General features: G+C 36.8%; 1 long non-coding RNA gene across 1 annotated transcript; it reads right to left on the bottom strand.

Moving 5' to 3' along the window:
- Positions 1-3040: 3040 nt before the first annotated feature.
- LOC131953082 (uncharacterized) lies at positions 3041-4120 on the bottom strand. The gene is made up of 3 exons (XR_009388590.1): positions 3912-4120; positions 3521-3585; positions 3041-3203 (listed from the first exon to the last, which is right to left on the bottom strand). It is a non-coding gene; the product is annotated as an uncharacterized LOC131953082 (long non-coding RNA).
- Positions 4121-17605: the final 13485 nt, after the last annotated feature.

Genomic DNA, 17605 nt, shown 5'->3' with positions numbered 1-17605 from the left:
TTGCCCTGTTTTAATTTTTAACGTTGGGATCCTCCATCAACATCCATACTCTCCTTTAGTATGTTCAGGCTTTTTTTTTCATTTATGGGAAGGGGTGATCGGAAAGTGTGACGACACATTTTTGCTTTCATCCGTTATTTCGGGCTTTAAAAGGTTGCTTTTGGTATTAATTCAATTATTAACTCAATGTTTATCGAGGTAAGTACATATTATAATAAACCGGGAGTGATCTCCCCTAAACTTTCTCGAATATTCTAATATAACACTACGGGGAATGGCAACTCGGGAAATAGACATGATTTTTAATCCACTTTAAATACTTAAACTTTTTAAAATAGAATAAAACCTCGTAGAAAAAAGAATTGCACACCAAGTGAACGCCAAATAAAGATGTGCATAATAGTGCGCAACATTATTAGTACTTTATAAATTTACGTGCGTTTTTTGAGAAATCGGAAATAGCGTAAATTAGTACTTCCTGTCAACGGAAATTACTCAAAATGTGTCAGAAGGCAGAGAATTAGATCTTTTACTTACATGTGAAACTTCATTTATCTATCTGAAATAGTACTCAAGTGATAGGCTTTTGAAAAATTCAAAGTAGAAAAAGTACCACTTTCGGTTATCGGAAATCGCTCAAAAGTTTATACGGATCTACGATTTTGATAAAATACTTATATATGAAATTTCATCAACCTAGCTGTAACGGTACTCAAGTAATCGTGTTTACACACAGACACACACAGACACACAGACATACGGACAAGATTGCAAAATTTTGTTTTTCCGTATCAGTGTGGTGTAAAACGTCGAGATTTGTTAAAAAAAATCTCGATTTTATTTTTGCACGATTACAAGACTTTCTCTATACTTCGTATATACAAGAAAGTAAAAATGCAGTTTCAGGGGAACGGCGGAGGGGGTTATGTGTTGAGGAGTGGTGTTTTTAAAGAGAGTGGTGGGGGGGGAGCGAAGATCTGGCTTTTTGTGAAAATGTGTTACAATTAGAGAAGGGGGGGGGGGGGGGGGGGTTGGGTGCAAAATCGTCTGAAGAGTGAGTCGTCGTTAATGGATGACCACTTTATGATGACGTCACCATCATTTTGGGCGGTGGCTTTATGTGACGATATGTAACGAGAAAAAAGAGGGTTGAGTTAATGGCGTAGCATTTATTTTGCATTTTTTAAGGATACAAATAATAAAAACACTGCTTATTTTGTTTTACATGTGTGACGACATTGTGTTAACCAAATGTATTGAATAGTAGGACTTACAGATTATTAGTTCTCTCCCCCCCCCCCCCTGAAGCAATTATCCCCTGTCATTTATCCCCCGCCAAGGAGGACATCCCCCCCCCCCGGACACACCTCTTAAGGTACAGCTGGGGTTAGGGTTATGGTTAGGGTTACGGCTAGGGTTAGGGTTACGGCTAGGGTTAGGGTTAGCGTTAGGGCTAGGGTTAGAGTTAGCGTTCTGGCCAAGGTTAGGATTATGGTTAGGGTTACGGCTAGGGTTAGGGTTAGCGTTAGGGCTGGGGTTAGAGTTAGGGCTAGAGTTAGAGTTTGGGCTAGGGCTAGCGTTCGTGCTAAGGTTAGGGTTATGGTTAGCGTTAGGGCTAGGGTTAGAGTTAGGGCTAGAGTTAGGGTTAGCGTTCGGGCTAAGGTTAGGGTTAGCGTTCGGGCTAAGGTTAGGGTTAGGTTCAGAATTAGAGTTAGTGTTATGGTCAGGGTTAGGATTAAGGCTAGGATTAGGGTTAGTGTTATGGTCAAGTTTAGGCTGAAACCTAAGTCTAGAGTTGTTTTTGGTTATGTGTTAAGTTTTAGGCTGAGGTGAATGCTTAGGGTTTGGTCATTTTTTTATCGGTTAGGATTAAGGAAATACATAGGTATAGAGTTTGAGTTAGGATCATAACTTGAGGCCGGGGAGGGGGGGGGGATTCTCCAGGGTGGTTATTGACAAGGGGTAATTGCCCCGGGGGGTAAATACGGGAGGGGGGTCTCCTCCGGGGGGGGGGGGGGGTAATTGACGGGGTGGGGGTAATGTCAGGTCCACTATTAGAAAGCCAAGATTCCAAACTTTGTAGCCTTATGTAGGTAATCTAATCTCATACAAGTTCTTGAAAGCAACATCAAAGACGAGAAACAAGAAGAGCCATCGTTGTCGGCTTATTTAACAGGGAAGTCTTAGTCTAAATCAATCCACGACAATGTCTTTAAGACAATAAACCTTAACTTTGCTTGAAATAACAATATCGTTCTTCATTCAGTCAAACTCAACATTATGGCTTCACTGAACTTTGTCATGAAATGCATGTGTAGTTTGAAATGTGTGTCTGTTAAAATTGTACAGTTGATACCGAATATATCCAGCCTTTTTCTTCTTCGTTCAGCTGCTTTTCTTTCTGGATTTCTTTTCTTATCTTTTGTCAATCCAAGAACAAGTGTTGTATCCCCAAGATAGGTTGCTATCCCCAACTATAGAGCCTCATCTACACGGGAGATTGAACTCAGGACTTCTCGGTTTAGCAACCACGAACTTTTTTTATTTTGATTTTGGTATTGGCGTGTCAGTTTTCTTCTTTATTTAGTCGACATCTAAAGTTAAACAAAAACAGTTGCCTACCTCAGCAAAAGTCAATGTAAGCCAATTATGGCCAGTGTAGCAATTAGCAACATCAAAGTTGATTTGGATTCCATGCAACACTCATTCTATGCTTCTCTAGTGTGGAGGTCTTTATTATTAATATTATCCTGTTTGTTTGATACTTTTCTTTAACTTAATAATATTAACCATAGACACTTTTTGCCTGGAGTACAAACTGGGTCACAGTATTCTCTGGTAAACAATTAAGTTCTTTTCCAAATATATGCTCAGCTAATAGAAACAGCATTCCTAAATTATTTTATTTTTTTTTGTTCTTTTTTTTTAAAGGGCTTCAGCTGTTTTAATGTCAACTTGTGCTGGGAATACTATAACTACATACAACCCTTTAGCTTTCAATCACTTGCATCTTATGTACTAAGTAAGAAAACCAAATACATCAAATTTTGAGAAATAATTTATTTATGAAACCTGACAATTGCATATAATTATAAAGCCAAACATTAATATATCAAGATTATTGCAATTATCACCATTTTCAGATTCTTGTTTAACTATGGTAGATGGAAGTATTAGTTGCCTTTTACATCACTTTTCAATTCCTGAAACAAAACAAAATGATTTTCTTAATCATCCATCTGAAATAATAAAATTAGCAAAAAAAAATAAATCTTTAGTTTAAATTAGTTTAATACATCAAAACAAAACAAGAAAAAAGTGATTGAATGAGATGAATCATGGCATAGATATCTATAAAATTTTGCTTTAGTGATAAAGGGGGAAAAATTTAAGTTATTTTAAGTGAAACATATGCTAGAGAAATAAACTATTAGGCCTAATTTAAATAATTTAATTCCTTTCTCCCAAAACACTACATGTATCCTTAAAAAAAGAAAACTTAAAATTTATCAATATTTACCTTGTGTAAAAATTCTTATGTACATCTACTGTATCAGCTTGACGCTCATTAGGTATGCCTAGTTCCTGTTGAGCAGTTAAGACAGATTAAGTAAATAATACAAATTTGTAAGACAAACCACTAAATGATAATGTTATATATATATATATATATATATATATATATATATATATATATATATATATATATATATATATATATATCCTTCCTGCAAATCAGCATATTTTGCAAAACAAATATTTAAAAAAATACATAATGATATTGTATCAATCATCACCACTGACTTGGTTTTACTAGGTAAAATATTTTTTAAATACAATATTTATACAAATAAAAATCTATCTCAATCAACATGTTCAAAATAAACCAAAGCAAACTTGTGATAACTTACCTGATTAATGTTTGAGAGGATTCACCCAGTTCTCGCCACTGAAGCAGATTAGATGCATGTGTTATAACACTTGTGATATACTGATTGCCATTTTGTGCACTTTTAGTCCTGGAGATCTATGTTGTAGGCATAGACTGTTAAACCTGGATAGTAATATTATAGAAGTAAATTATATCTAGTATAATATAAATATTTTAAAATATAAATGACACTAAATTATATTTATCATTATTGGAAATAAAAATGGTACAATTAAGTTATAAAAAAACAAATTATAAAATTTAAAGCAGCTTATTAATGTTAGGGGGGTTTAAACCGAAGAGGTGATCTTATTCACACATCCGTGCACCTTTGCGTGGTGACAAAGGGGTCTAATAAGACCTGAGCAAAACTAATTAAAATCCATACAACCCCAATATTAAACTAAAAATAAAACATAGTAAACACACATAATATGCATTTATTTATCTTTGTTTGACGTCACAAAGGTTTATATGTTAAAAGCAAAGACACAATACAAATAAGACCTGGCCAGTCTTTCATATTCAAGAAAACATCCCTTGAATTTCTAATACAAGTCAAAAAGACAAAAATAATCAAACTTACATTTCAATGCAGAATTAGTCACCGTGGTAACTGACATTAATTCATAGAAAACACATATATAAGTGTGGATAGCAAACCTACATTTACACAACTCAGAATTTATACATATGAATGTCCTTTCCTCTAGTCCTAACTTAACTACTTGCACTGCTTATGTAATCTCAGAATCACACTTGTCAAAGTTATTCTTCCTAGTCCTAATTTCACTTGTACTGCTATGTAATCTCAAAATCAAAAACGTAAATGTCATCGTCTCTAGTTCTAACTTTACTACTTGCACTGTTATGTAATCCCAGGATCACACGGGTAAATGTTATCATCACTAATTCTGATTCCACTAATAAACATGGTTAAAGTCCATCTATGAATACTCATCAGTACTCACAACAATCTAGCTCGACACTCAAGCGGCAGGAAGTTTCCAGCCACTAGAAGAAAACATTGAGCCACTTGTACAAACATCGGGCCACAAAGATAATGGCCACTGGAACGAAGAACATATCTACACAGCAGGAAGATTTCCAGCCACTGGAATAAAACATCTGGCCACTGGTACAACATCGGGCCACAAAGATAATGGCCACTGGAACGAACAACATATCTACACGACAGACGTTTGGCCACTGGTACAACATTGGCCTCATGTATAAACATAGGTCACATATGTAAATATCTGGAACGAAGCACATATGTACAGCAACAAAACATCGGCTGGGACAATAATCCAGCCTTAGTGGCCAGCCATAAGGCTGCCACCATCCGAGGCCTAGACCATGGTGTCTAGCCTATGTGTCTGTCAGAGAAAGAGAGAAAAGAGACCTCAACATAGTCGCCCTTCCTCATATATAGGTTAGTCTCACCCCCTTATCATTTCCCTAGAGCTATAGAACCCGAGTTGGGCTCCGTCCCATCTCTCGACGTTCGAGATAACACCGGTCACTATGCACCCATGCGTTGCACACCTGATAATTGACAGCTATAGATCTTCACATTGTCTCAGGGCTAACGATCGTGTCATACACCGCTCGAGCTAACGTACGACCACGCGGTACTCCCGCTGCGTTTCACACCTGACAACTGACCACAACAGAGATCATGAGTAATGATTCTACCGGGACGTCCAGCGGCATGTCCAAACTCAACTTTAGACATAAATCACCGCGGGTGTCTTCCCATCATTACGTGCCACTCATGCACCTGCATAGAGCTCGTAGCCCTTAACGACCAGAGTGAGCCAATAACATTTAATTAAATTTTAGATATCCCCGGCCTGCTCATCCCCAATATCTTAGATTAACCCCTTGGGTTTCTGTAACTAGTCCTAGTCACCTAAACCCCTTTAATAAGCACCCAAGTTACCATTTTACTTAAAAATAAACAATATATTACCAGCCAACATGCTTACTTAAGAATCAACAATTTGGTACCAGCCAACACGCTTCCCCCGCAAAAATGATTGCGTCCCCGCAATCAACTTAACCATGGCAACTAATTGAGATAAACATTCTACTTTACTGTTCCCCTACTGACACAACACATACCTCTAATTTACAGTAAAGGCCACTGAAGGCAAAAACATCAATGAGCATACTGAAATGTCTCAAAAATGAACATCTACTGAAACCAGGTATAAACACGTACTTATCTTTAAAGGGTAGTTAACCAAAATGGACAAATCACGCCTTTCGACTACAAATAAATGGCCATCAATAAAGATAAATATCAGTCAGTCACACATAATTTTATACCACAAGGCCTGATAATGTACATCTGGTACCAATATCAGCCAAGTCTTCCCAGTCATAAAATTACGTAACAGCATGTTTCATCTACAATAATTACTATTCAACGAATACCATAATTGCCAATAAAAAATTCAACACCGTCAAAACTTACAAAGGTTGCATGTCAACTGTCTACCCAAATTCTTCTTTAAAAAATGGTCTAAAAATAGTACTGTCAGTGCTAATAAAATGTGTAACATTAGCACCATGTGTTCATCAAGAACACAAAAAAATAACAGTAATCACACAAAAATTCTTACAGTAAATTAGACTTATTATACACATCCCAAACGTTAAAAATGCAAATAAAAGGCAATAACATAACAAATTATGCTGAGGTAAACCAACACATACTCAACATTTCAAAAACCAATTTTAAAAAATCTTAATTTAGTTTGCTCAAGCACGGATCCCACTCGTTGCTACCAAATGTTAGGGGGGTTTAAACCGAAGAGGTGATCTTATTCACACATCCGTGCACCTTTGCGTGGTGACAAAGGGGTCTAATAAGACCTGAGCAAAACTAATTAAAATCCATACAACCCCAATATTAAACTAAAAATAAAACATAGTAAACACACATAATATGCATTTATTTATCTTTGTTTGACGTCACAAAGGTTTATATGTTAAAAGCAAAGACACAATACAAATAAGACCTGGCCAGTCTTTCATATTCAAGAAAACATCCCTTGAATTTCTAATACAAGTCAAAAAGACAAAAATAATCAAACTTACATTTCAATGCAGAATTAGTCACCGTGGTAACTGACATTAATTCATAGAAAACACATATATAAGTGTGGATAGCAAACCTACATTTACACAACTCAGAATTTATACATATGAATGTCCTTTCCTCTAGTCCTAACTTAACTACTTGCACTGCTTATGTAATCTCAGAATCACACTTGTCAAAGTTATTCTTCCTAGTCCTAATTTCACTTGTACTGCTATGTAATCTCAAAATCAAAAACGTAAATGTCATCGTCTCTAGTTCTAACTTTACTACTTGCACTGTTATGTAATCCCAGGATCACACGGGTAAATGTTATCATCACTAATTCTGATTCCACTAATAAACATGGTTAAAGTCCATCTATGAATACTCATCAGTACTCACAACAATCTAGCTCGACACTCAAGCGGCAGGAAGTTTCCAGCCACTAGAAGAAAACATTGAGCCACTTGTACAAACATCGGGCCACAAAGATAATGGCCACTGGAACGAAGAACATATCTACACAGCAGGAAGATTTCCAGCCACTGGAATAAAACATCTGGCCACTGGTACAACATCGGGCCACAAAGATAATGGCCACTGGAACGAACAACATATCTACACGACAGACGTTTGGCCACTGGTACAACATTGGCCTCATGTATAAACATAGGTCACATATGTAAATATCTGGAACGAAGCACATATGTACAGCAACAAAACATCGGCTGGGACAATAATCCAGCCTTAGTGGCCAGCCATAAGGCTGCCACCATCCGAGGCCTAGACCATGGTGTCTAGCCTATGTGTCTGTCAGAGAAAGAGAGAAAAGAGACCTCAACATAGTCGCCCTTCCTCATATATAGGTTAGTCTCACCCCCTTATCATTTCCCTAGAGCTATAGAACCCGAGTTGGGCTCCGTCCCATCTCTCGACGTTCGAGATAACACCGGTCACTATGCACCCATGCGTTGCACACCTGATAATTGACAGCTATAGATCTTCACATTGTCTCAGGGCTAACGATCGTGTCATACACCGCTCGAGCTAACGTACGACCACGCGGTACTCCCGCTGCGTTTCACACCTGACAACTGACCACAACAGAGATCATGAGTAATGATTCTACCGGGACGTCCAGCGGCATGTCCAAACTCAACTTTAGACATAAATCACCGCGGGTGTCTTCCCATCATTACGTGCCACTCATGCACCTGCATAGAGCTCGTAGCCCTTAACGACCAGAGTGAGCCAATAACATTTAATTAAATTTTAGATATCCCCGGCCTGCTCATCCCCAATATCTTAGATTAACCCCTTGGGTTTCTGTAACTAGTCCTAGTCACCTAAACCCCTTTAATAAGCACCCAAGTTACCATTTTACTTAAAAATAAACAATATATTACCAGCCAACATGCTTACTTAAGAATCAACAATTTGGTACCAGCCAACACGCTTCCCCCGCAAAAATGATTGCGTCCCCGCAATCAACTTAACCATGGCAACTAATTGAGATAAACATTCTACTTTACTGTTCCCCTACTGACACAACACATACCTCTAATTTACAGTAAAGGCCACTGAAGGCAAAAACATCAATGAGCATACTGAAATGTCTCAAAAATGAACATCTACTGAAACCAGGTATAAACACGTACTTATCTTTAAAGGGTAGTTAACCAAAATGGACAAATCACGCCTTTCGACTACAAATAAATGGCCATCAATAAAGATAAATATCAGTCAGTCACACATAATTTTATACCACAAGGCCTGATAATGTACATCTGGTACCAATATCAGCCAAGTCTTCCCAGTCATAAAATTACGTAACAGCATGTTTCATCTACAATAATTACTATTCAACGAATACCATAATTGCCAATAAAAAATTCAACACCGTCAAAACTTACAAAGGTTGCATGTCAACTGTCTACCCAAATTCTTCTTTAAAAAATGGTCTAAAAATAGTACTGTCAGTGCTAATAAAATGTGTAACATTAGCACCATGTGTTCATCAAGAACACAAAAAAATAACAGTAATCACACAAAAATTCTTACAGTAAATTAGACTTATTATACACATACCAAACGTTAAAAATGCAAATAAAAGGCAATAACATAACAAATTATGCTGAGGTAAACCAACACATACTCAACATTTCAAAAACCAATTTTAAAAAATCTTAATTTAGTTTGCTCAAGCACGGATCCCACTCGTTGCTACCAAATGTTAGGGGGGTTTAAACCGAAGAGGTGATCTTATTCACACATCCGTGCACCTTTGCGTGGTGACAAAGGGGTCTAATAAGACCTGAGCAAAACTAATTAAAATCCATACAACCCCAATATTAAACTAAAAATAAAACATAGTAAACACACATAATATGCATTTATTTATCTTTGTTTGACGTCACAAAGGTTTATATGTTAAAAGCAAAGACACAATACAAATAAGACCTGGCCAGTCTTTCATATTCAAGAAAACATCCCTTGAATTTCTAATACAAGTCAAAAAGACAAAAATAATCAAACTTACATTTCAATGCAGAATTAGTCACCGTGGTAACTGACATTAATTCATAGAAAACACATATATAAGTGTGGATAGCAAACCTACATTTACACAACTCAGAATTTATACATATGAATGTCCTTTCCTCTAGTCCTAACTTAACTACTTGCACTGCTTATGTAATCTCAGAATCACACTTGTCAAAGTTATTCTTCCTAGTCCTAATTTCACTTGTACTGCTATGTAATCTCAAAATCAAAAACGTAAATGTCATCGTCTCTAGTTCTAACTTTACTACTTGCACTGTTATGTAATCCCAGGATCACACGGGTAAATGTTATCATCACTAATTCTGATTCCACTAATAAACATGGTTAAAGTCCATCTATGAATACTCATCAGTACTCACAACAATCTAGCTCGACACTCAAGCGGCAGGAAGTTTCCAGCCACTAGAAGAAAACATTGAGCCACTTGTACAAACATCGGGCCACAAAGATAATGGCCACTGGAACGAAGAACATATCTACACAGCAGGAAGATTTCCAGCCACTGGAATAAAACATCTGGCCACTGGTACAACATCGGGCCACAAAGATAATGGCCACTGGAACGAACAACATATCTACACGACAGACGTTTGGCCACTGGTACAACATTGGCCTCATGTATAAACATAGGTCACATATGTAAATATCTGGAACGAAGCACATATGTACAGCAACAAAACATCGGCTGGGACAATAATCCAGCCTTAGTGGCCAGCCATAAGGCTGCCACCATCCGAGGCCTAGACCATGGTGTCTAGCCTATGTGTCTGTCAGAGAAAGAGAGAAAAGAGACCTCAACATAGTCGCCCTTCCTCATATATAGGTTAGTCTCACCCCCTTATCATTTCCCTAGAGCTATAGAACCCGAGTTGGGCTCCGTCCCATCTCTCGACGTTCGAGATAACACCGGTCACTATGCACCCATGCGTTGCACACCTGATAATTGACAGCTATAGATCTTCACATTGTCTCAGGGCTAACGATCGTGTCATACACCGCTCGAGCTAACGTACGACCACGCGGTACTCCCGCTGCGTTTCACACCTGACAACTGACCACAACAGAGATCATGAGTAATGATTCTACCGGGACGTCCAGCGGCATGTCCAAACTCAACTTTAGACATAAATCACCGCGGGTGTCTTCCCATCATTACGTGCCACTCATGCACCTGCATAGAGCTCGTAGCCCTTAACGACCAGAGTGAGCCAATAACATTTAATTAAATTTTAGATATCCCCGGCCTGCTCATCCCCAATATCTTAGATTAACCCCTTGGGTTTCTGTAACTAGTCCTAGTCACCTAAACCCCTTTAATAAGCACCCAAGTTACCATTTTACTTAAAAATAAACAATATATTACCAGCCAACATGCTTACTTAAGAATCAACAATTTGGTACCAGCCAACATTAATAATTGTCATACCTTTTCCTACTTTTATGTCAAATGTAAGAGGTAATAGAGAAAGAACATCTTGTGTCATTTAGTATGCTGTAGTCTTATTACTGGTAAAAATCAGATCTTCCCTTTTTTGGATGAACCTGTAAAAGAGAAATTACAACATTGATAAACACAATGAATATCATATCTAATCCTCAACTAGTTATCACCCCAATCCTAACCTCATTTTTTAAAACCAATTTCTAAATATGTTTTCAGAACAAATTTATGTTAAGTCTACCTATTTTAATGTTCAGAATACTAATATTTATCAAAACTACCTCCAGTTGAAATTCAAGATACCTTTATAAAAAGTTATTATGACTTTAACTTTGTGTAGTTGTTATTTAGGCTATTTGTTTAATTTATATTATTTAAATTAATATTTCATGCCTTGTTTTAAAAAGATCTACAAGTCTACTTTTGATTTTATGGTATAATCTGATAAAAATTAGGCTGCTACATCTGAAAACTAAGGTCAATGCAAAGACTTCCAAATTAACGATAAGTAGGCTTGTATAGATATTGTATATAATTACTAGCCCAATAGTATTACTCTACGACCAATGTATAGGACTAAATGTATCAGACCTAATTCCTATAATTAGGCCTACTAATTATTAAATAATTAATAGATCTAACAGTAGGATAATTACAATTATGGGCCTTAGCTGACATAGAGAGCTGAATACTTAACTAAACATTTTTAAAAATTATAGTAAGCTAAGTGAGTTGAATTATTTTATTTAGATAGGTCTAGGCTATAATATACTCTATAGCAGTCTATAGTGGTAGTCGCAGAGTAGCGTATATCATAATCATTTCAAATTAAATCTATAAGCAACATTAAGCCTCTGCCTTGATGCCTAATTAAAAACTAAAGCCTATTAAGCCTTTTCCTAATAAGCCTTTGGCCTAATTTAAATAACAGCCTATATAATATATAAATAGGCTAAACTACTTGTAAGACCTAATAGACTAATGACTAAGAGAGTGCTAGGCCCCTTTCCGATATTATATAATAAATATATATCAAACACTGATTACATTAATTTACATAAGGCTATACCATCTTAACTATGGCTAATACTTTTTCTACTAATAAAATAGGCTATCTCTAGTTTAAACTTAGGCCTAATAGTAATTAGTAATTATAATTAAGTAGGCCATTTTATGATGGCCGAGCCTTAAATTTAAATACTAAAATAGATTTAGCATACTATGCCTATTGTTGGTCTAATTAATAATTTATTTTTCATTTAGAATTTTAGATCTCCAAAAGATAGGCCTAGGTCCTAAATAAATTATTTTTATTTTATTGAGCCCGCCTTAATGTATAAGATGTGATCTGTTTTTTTAATAAAAATAACCCTACACAATACTAGTGATTTAACTAATATCTAGTACTACTTTAGGCCTATTTAATTATTTATTAGTAGGCTGAATAAAATCTAAAGCTATACTTTATTACTATATTTGCCTATTATTCTATAATTAATTTATGTTTTCTTTCAATACATAGTAGATCCTGTGGTACCTCAACATTCTAGTGCCTCGACATACCAGATTTTTTAAATACGAGCAGTTGAGCGAGTAATATTTCGCTTTGAGTTACGCGCAAAATTTGAGATACCGTATTTCACAGTTCATGTAAAAGAAATACCCCCAAAAAGATGCAAATGATTATTTATCGCAGCTATTTAATTATAATAATAAGCGTATTACTCATATTTGCAGCATTATGAAACGGGGGAAAGAAATAAACTTCCTAAACAAGTTTTATTTTAAGCTACCAGCACACGAAAGTGACTTAAATTAAGCATGGCAAAAAAGAAGAGAAAAGCTGTCACGAAAATTAAGCTAACGTAATAATTTTATTTAGTATTTAGGCCTTACGTTTAAGTCTTAAGTGCAACAATGCTCAGTGAATTTTAGCCATTAATGGCATTAAGTTTAGGAATGATGTGTACTTGTGTAGCTTTAACTTTAGTATATTTTTAGACCTAAGCCTAATCTTGTAGATATAGATCTACAAACAATTTGAAATAGAAGAGATTTAAAATTGAGTAGATCCTAAAGGACAGTATGCCACAGAAATAATTATCTTTCTATCTAGTCAATCTAGACTAGTGCTACTGAAAAATTACTAGATTTTCTAGATCTAGATTCTATCATTTACTTTACTTTCGACGCACTAGGCATACTTTTAACTTTTTCTCTCTAGTTAGTCAATAATGTAGATTTCTAGATCTAAATGTAAATCCTGATCTTGTAGATTTGATTTACGTAGGTTTTACATCAGTGTAAATCGTTGATCAAGTAGATCTAGTCTAGATCTGGACTAGCTCTCGTCAAAACAAAATGGCTGGAATATTAGCGTCAAAACACCTACAGTTTATGCTTTCCTAATTGTGGAGAGCATGTTTAATTGTTGTTTTATTTTCAACGACAGTGTTGACTGAGAAACCACCAAAGGGTTTTATTCTCAGCGACACAGTCGGAGAGAGGCTCAACGATTCTGTCGTTGAGATGATCCGCATGGGGTGGTAATTGACCCACACGTTTTTACAGGTATAAATAAAAACATGTCACGTTTTTGATACGCACGCTTGACAGACATACGCACATATGACGTAAGTAAGCTCAATAGTGATGACATTCCATCCAATACTCCCTATGTGTCACCACTGAGTACACGTGTATCACCATTGCCTACATGTGTGTCACTAATTTCTCCCAAACAGAAACTGGGCCGCAGTTAATAACGTCTTTACGGCGCGGATCAAAGTTATTAAAATGTAACATTCGGTGCTCAAGGTAGAAACATATTAGGTTTTAGCTAAACCTCGTTAACTCTATAAAAACATTAAAGCTATGTATCGTTTAAAAATGGAATGTATTCTATTTTTTTTTTAAACAACCACGGACAAAAGATAATAACTTCCACGGGAATTTTATTACAGTACAATTGTACCAATCAGTATAGTTCACAAGCCCAATACCCTACTATAGATATGGTAACTACTGGTATTCATTAAACATATGTGCATTCATAAGTGAATTGTGTAGTTGGTGTTTTCTCCATAGCTTAACGTATGCTGAGATATTTAATGTGTAACTGTATGTGTTGTGTATGCGTGTGTCTGTGTTAAGACTTACTACATTGACACATTTAATGTTGAGTTTTAATCTAGGACCGGAACACTGTGTATGTAAAATGTGTGCTCTGTAAGCAAGGGTTTATGTAAACTGAATGCCCAGTTGTGGCTGTGTTCAGGGGCGTAGCGAGGGGGGTGCGGACCGCACCGGGTGACACCATTTAGGGGGTGACACCAAGGCAAAAAATAGCAAAATATATAGAGAAAAACTCGAGGGGGGTGCAAATCGAAAGTTTGAGGGGGGGTTCAAATCGAAAACTTGAGGGGGGGGGGTGCAAATCGAAAGTTTGAGGGGGGGGGGGGGGTGCAAATCGAAAGTTTGAGGGGGGGGGGGTGCAAATCGAAAATTTGAAAGTTTGTCCCTGGGAAGGGTCTCTATGCCTCTGGGGGGGGGGTGACACCATTAAGTGCCGCACCGGGTGACACCCGACCTCGCTACGCCACTGTTTGTGTTATAGTACTGAAATAGTTCATGTAAACTGAATGCCTATAGCTGTGGTTAAGTTAAAGTGTCCGCGCTACCATAGTTTTGGTAAATTGAATGCCCTGCTCGATTTTAACTATACTGTATGTCCTACTTTCTTGCAAGTTGTACTCTCTGCTAATTTGCATGTAAAACGCTATGCCCTACTACCGTTATATATATAAACAGTATGCCCTGCCTGGCTTCATCTTTACCTTACGTAACTTCATATACATGTGATTCCATGCTAGACTTCATATGAACGTAATGCCCTGTTTCGCAACATATAAACGTGACTCCATGCTAGACTTCATATGAACGTAATGCCCTGTTTCGCAAAATATAAACGTGATTCCATGCTAGACTTCATATGAACGTAATGCCCTGTTTTGCAACATATAAACGTGACTCCATGCTAGACTTCATATGAACGTAATGCCCTGTTTCGCAACATATAAACGTGACTCCATGCTAGACTTCATATGAACGTAATGCCCTGTTTCGCAAAATATAAACGTGATTCCATGCTAGACTTCATATGAACGTAATGCCCTGTTTTGCAACATATAAACGTGACTCCATGCTAGACTTCATATGAACGTAATGCCCTGTTTCGCAACATATAAACGTGACTCCATTCTAGACTTCATATGAACGTAATGCCCTGTTACACAACATATAAACGTGACTCCATTCTAGACTTCATATGAACGTAATGCCCTGTTTCGCAACATATACACGTGACTCCATTCTAGACTTCATATGAACGTAATGCCCTGTTACACAACATATAAACGTGATACCATGCTAGACTTCATATGAACGTAGTTCCCTGTTACACGACATATAAATGTGATTACCTGCTATAATTAATGTAAACCCGATACCCTGCAAAATGTTATATCAACGATATTAATACGCCGATTGGGTGAAGTTACTAGCGTAGGTTGTATTAGTTTGGGACACCGACGGACGTTGTGTGTAAACGCTACAAGGTGCTAGCGACAAACTATGCAAATACCCGAGTACGTGACCATGTTTCAGCTAATTTAATTACATTTAACTTTGATGTAATGACCTCTACCGTAAAGTTTTCTCTACCACACTAGCACTAGTGCTATTGGTCAAGCACCAACTACCTGCATAAAGGTGACCTTACCTTCTGCCCGAAATATTCTGCCACTATATATATATATATATATATATATATATATATATATATATATATATATATATATATATGTGTGTGTGTGTGTAGGCTTATGTATGTGTAGGCCTATGCCTGTTGTTTACCAAACAACTATCTAAATTTGCAGGGATGGTCGATGTAAATACAATGATAATGGTCGATGATATTACAATTAGGTAAAAGACCGATGGGATGGTGTCATATACCCACTTCAGACAATACATCATTAAAAGGGTGATATCATGATACAGTTTCATATGTAAAAAAAAGATTATATAAAAATATATCGTGTCCAAAATCTTTGGACGGCTAAAGCATAAATGAAAAACGAGGCAAGACAACGTGACAGATCCACCCCACACCTGTAATAAATTCCTCATTTTTTTAAAATTTAGCTAGTCCACTACTAGTATTTCAGGTCTAATTACAACTCGAGTGTCCGGTTTCAAGAAGTCGGCCACGCCATCACGATTTTGCCTATCTACAGCAGCAGCGGCGTTAATTTTGTAAAGGGGAACAACCCTTGTTAATCAGAACTGTCTGTGTAAGAATATTGTAACAAACGGCGAACTTTGCCTGTGGGGGAGATAGAGAGAGTGGCGGCATGGTGGGGGTGGGGGTGGGGGGGGGGGCAGGGGGGGGCAGGGGGAGGGGGGAGGAAGACCCGCAGTGATGAACGTGTGAATCTACGTCATTATGTAGATTTTATTAGGTCGTTCACACGTGACGTCACGCCTGTTTTAAAGCGGTCGATAAAATAGTTCATGGATACCATTTGATGGTAGAGAGCTAGAATAAGGAATTGTTTTCTTTCATTTCTTAAACGCTAATCAAGGCTAATACAATAGATCAGGGGTCTCCAAACTTTTCAACCCGAGGGCCGCATTAACTATCAAATATAAGTTCGGGGGCCAGAGTTTCTTTTTAGGTATATCATTGGGGTGGCATTTTTCCAAAGCCACCTACAACAAAAAAATTTGTTCCGTGGACAAAAATATCTCCGAGGGCCGGATGAGAGGACCTCGCGGGCCGCATCCTGCCCGCGGGCCGTAGTTTGGAGACCCCGGCAATATATGGTTACTTAGTGGATTTTTTGTGTTGTTTTTTTTTTGTAATCGGAGTATTATGACTGAATATATTTGTAGATATCAACCACCAATAATTATAATAAACCTATTAATATCTTTAAATTGCATCTTTAAAATATAAGGTACAATCATGTACACGTTGGTCACTATGTAAAATATATGTAAAATATAAGTAAAATTATTTGTATTCAGTTTTGCCTAGGCGAGTTAGTGTATAAGGGTTACAACTGGGATTGCAGTTAACAAATGCCTTTGATTTAATAGAGATTACGGTCTAGATTTTCGTTCGGTTTAGCGAAACTACAAAAAACTATCTTCCGATAGAACACTATGAGAATATGTACGGTCAAACTATTTTGTGAACAACATGCTGTTTACATGCCACAACATTTCTGTTTGTGTGTACGTGGTGTACCGATTCTAGAAGTAAAAATAGTTCAAGAACGCTGTGGCCGACGCTGCAAGTGACGACAGCAGTGAAGGGTTGCAAGACGGCATGAATAGTACAACTTAAATATAGCATAAAGTACTTCATAATGACAGAAACCACATGCAATACGTAGTTATGGGTTAGAAATATGTATGTGTATTTATACACACATATACGCATATATATATATATATATATATATATATATATATATATATATATATATATATATATATATATATATATATA

The sequence above is a fragment of the Physella acuta genome, unplaced genomic scaffold (assembly GCF_028476545.2).
Source record: "Physella acuta isolate Inbredline_101_S28 unplaced genomic scaffold, ASM2847654v3 ptg000074l, whole genome shotgun sequence".
Lineage (NCBI taxonomy): Eukaryota > Metazoa > Mollusca > Gastropoda > Physidae > Physella > Physella acuta.
Note: the sequence above shows the minus strand (reverse complement) of the source record. Positions and strands in the feature narration are given on the sequence as shown.